Source organism: Sorex fumeus, unplaced genomic scaffold (assembly GCF_029834395.1).
Source record: "Sorex fumeus unplaced genomic scaffold, SorFum_2.1 ptg000030l, whole genome shotgun sequence".
In the NCBI taxonomy this organism is placed as follows: Eukaryota; Metazoa; Chordata; class Mammalia; order Eulipotyphla; family Soricidae; genus Sorex; species Sorex fumeus.
Genome location: NW_026606087.1, coordinates 13405155 through 13408968, shown reverse-complemented (window position 1 = coordinate 13408968; position 3814 = coordinate 13405155). Strand labels below are relative to the sequence as shown.

The following is a 3814-nucleotide window of genomic DNA, read 5'->3' as shown; positions in this document are numbered from 1 at the left end:
CATTATTTGAGCCTCTCTCATTGCTCTCTACAAAATATTTGCTCACTGCAAAATATTTGTAGAATACTATAGGAAATGTATAGGGAAATAACTATAATATTTATAATTTTATGGCAATAGGAGGGAATACTGATTCCTGATTCCAAAATTATAGTTAAAACCTTTGTTCATTTATTTTCACTTTAATAATTTTACATTAAACACTTTAAAAATGAGACAGACCCAGTTGTTCTTTAAATAGTTATATGATTTTTATGAAGTGCCAAACATTTTATTTCTTCATACTTAGAATTATATGTTTATTTCCCCTGCCCCCCTTGGAGTAGAGAATAATGCTGCAAAATGTCTTCCATTAGTTATTCAATGAGAAAAAGTGCCTTTGAAAAATAGAGGTCCTGGTTAAAGATAAGAGCCTGCGGCATGGAGCAATCAATGTATTGATAGCTACAAGTTGCTGGAGCAGAGTGATGTATAGAAGGTGAATGCCCTAATAAGAGGATTGTTCAAAGCATGAATTGGATGATTGCAGTGAAGGATATTTGATTAATATAATGAGTCTTCTACTTTAAGAAGCTCATTATGAAATACTATTATTAATTGAGTTGGAAAACATTTTGGGAGAACTTGTTGGGGTAATGGAAAGAGAATTGTGGTATTTTGGAACATCCTATATTAGATGTTGCTGAATGCTTTCTATGTGAAGTTAAGGTATAAGATGACTAATTCCAAAGTCAAGAATTGAGGATTATATTCACTACAAGTATTTCAGAATACTATAAAGTGTCCAGTGTATGATTAAAATGAGCATACATGAATGACTCACTGTAAAACTCAAACAGTCATGTGGTTAGAAAGATAAGTGTCTAATAATGTAGGAAGAATATGAGTATTATGTCACAACACAGAAGAATGATGTTTTAACAAAGTCTGAAATAGAAGAGTTCTTGAATAAATTAGCTAGTGAACAATGCCCTTAAAAATGTTAATTGGGGGCTGGAGCAATAGCACAGCGGGGAGGGCGGCTGCCTTGCACGCTGCCAACCCGGGTTCGATTCCCAGCATCCCATATGGTCCGCTGAGCACCGCCAGGAGTAACTCCTGAGTGCAGAGCCAGGAGGAACCTCTGTGCATCGCCAGGTGTGACCCAAAAATCAAAAAAAATGTTAATTGAACATTACATGTGCTACTTCTACTGCACTTTATGTTTACATGTTATAGAAGGATCTCATTTCTAAGACTCCAACATAGGATGCTTTTTCTTCATTCCACAGAGGCATCATTTAGTTTACTTACTATTTTTTTAAATGTTTAAAACTTTTCTTAAACACCATGATTTTCAAATATTTATTATAATACAACTATTTCAAATATTCATTGTTCACACATCTATCCCACTACTAGTGTGACCTTCCCTCTCCATCAATGCCCCAGCCCCACACACACCAATGGCTTGCCTTTTAGCAGGCATGACATAATTTATTTTATTTTGCTTGTTAACACATTTCTCACAATTATGCTACTATAGTCATTTTCTGATGACATATTGAGCCTTCTATTTTATTGTTTTCATTCATTGATCTTAATGGTCGTCTACATATTACCATCTAATTTTCTATTCTCCTTCTGTGCTGTTAGGGCCGTGAAATTTATAGATGCTGTTGCAGGAGCTCTAGAAGTGGGATCACTTATTAGCTTGGCATGTCTTTGAGATTACTAATGTAGTTATGCCATTTTTATGCCAAAGTCAAGTGTGGGTGGGGCACTGGGCCTTCCGATCTGGTAGTGACTCAGTCCACACCCATTCCTAGAAGGTTCCAGAGATCTCATCCTCGAGACCAGGCCTCCATGGAGGACTCAGTTCATGTATTTCTCTGAAGGTATATTCTTGAAAATAAATCAAACATGGGAAAATTTAGATGTGTTAGCTTTGACAAAAGAGACAGATATTGCTTTTAGAGAATACCACTTGAATTTATGTGAACAATCATTATTATTAATAGAGCTAGATGGTGAGGAAAAAGAAGATGAATGTTATTTTCATTTTTCCTCTTCATCCTTTGGCATTGATAGAGCTAGAACTAATGTTCTACTTGAGACACAAATAAACTAAAAAGAAAATGCATGATATACCTTGATGTTTGCAACTGACTTGTGAATGCCATGTTATCCTCCAGCTGTCATTAAAGGTTTAAAGTATCTAAAAATAAAAACTTCATTCAAGGATCCTACTTAGTATCTTGTATGCAAAAATAATTCCATTCATATGTCTTATGAAATTTTGGCCTTGATTACTAGTTGCTGGACTGAACACAATACATCTGTAAGTTTGGTATCTCTGAAAAATATTTCAATGTGATCATATTTTGTCAGATTCCCTAAAAAATAAAAAATAGGAGTAGTTTGTCATTTTCAAATGCTGAAATGAATTTATCCTGAAGAAGGATAAAAGGCTGAGCCTTTAAATTATTGCTAATAATGAACGATGAAATTTATTTTTTAATTTTTTTTTGTGATTGATTTCTCTCTACCACAGACAATGATGGCAATCTTCAACTTGAACAGCTACAATCCAGAAGCCTTCATCCTACTGGGAATCCCAGGGCTGGAGCACGTTCACATCTGGATCAGCATTCCATTCTTCATTATCTACCTTGTGGCTCTCCTGGGCAATGGCGCCCTTATCTATCTTATCTCCACAGAGCGAAGCCTGCATGAGCCCATGTTCTTTTTCCTCTCCATCCTGTCTGCTACAGATCTCGTCCTGTCTAATACATGTGTACCCAAAGCAATGAGCATCTACTGGCGGGGTCCCCAGAAAATTACCTTTCCTGGATGTCTTACTCAGATGTTTTTTCTGCACTGTAGCTTTGCCGTGGAATCTGTCATCCTTCTAGCCATGGCATTTGATCGCTATGTTGCCATTTGCTTCCCTCTCAGGTATACCACTATTCTAACACACCAATTGATTACTAAGATTGTAATAGGCATTCTCAGCAGGAGCTTTGTTATCGTCTTCCCAATGGTGTTTCTATTAAAGAGACTGCCTTACTGCCGAACTCTCCTCATTCCCCATACCTACTGTGAGCACATAGGTGTTGCTCGACTCTCATGTGCAGACATCTCCATCAACATCTGATATAGGTTTTCAGTGCCTCTAATGACTGGTCTGTCAGACATGATCCTTATTGGTGTTTCCTACTGTCTCATTCTTCATGCCATCTTTAACCTCCCATCCCAGGATGCCCGCCAGAAAGCCCTCAACACCTGTGGTTCTCATGTTTGTGTCATTCTGATATTCTATATTCCCTGCCTGTTTTCTGTCCTTTATCACCGTTTTGGCCACAATATTCCTCTATCCTTCCACATTATGGTTGCCAATCTCTACATAGTTATCCCTCCTGCACTCAATCCAATTATCTATGGGGTGAAGACCAAGCAGATTCGGAAAAAATTCGTTCACAATTTCTTCCTTAAAGAAATCTAATGAGTAAAACTTAAGGTGTGGAAAGGAAAAGAAAGAAGTGATCATGTTGGTTTTAGAATTTATTTTATTCTATATTATCTATAATAGTGACTGGAGTGATAGCACAGCGGGTAGGGCGTCTGCCTTGCATGCAGCCAACATGGCCGACCCGAGTTCGATTCCTCCGCCCCTCTCGGAGAGCCCGGCAAGCTACCGAGAGTATTCGATATGCCAGACACAGTAACAACAAAGTCTCCAATGGAGACGTTACTGGGCCCGCTCGAGCAAATCGACGATCAACGGGAGGGCCTTTACCTTTACCTTTTAGTGACTTAAGCCTACATTAACTCC

The 3814-nt window shown here is 37.9% G+C and overlaps 1 pseudogene; it reads left to right on the top strand.

The window, feature by feature from the left end:
* The first annotated feature begins 2530 nt into the window (after positions 1-2530).
* On the top strand, positions 2531-3484 carry LOC130025429 (olfactory receptor 52H1-like; annotated as a pseudogene).
* Positions 3485-3814: the final 330 nt, after the last annotated feature.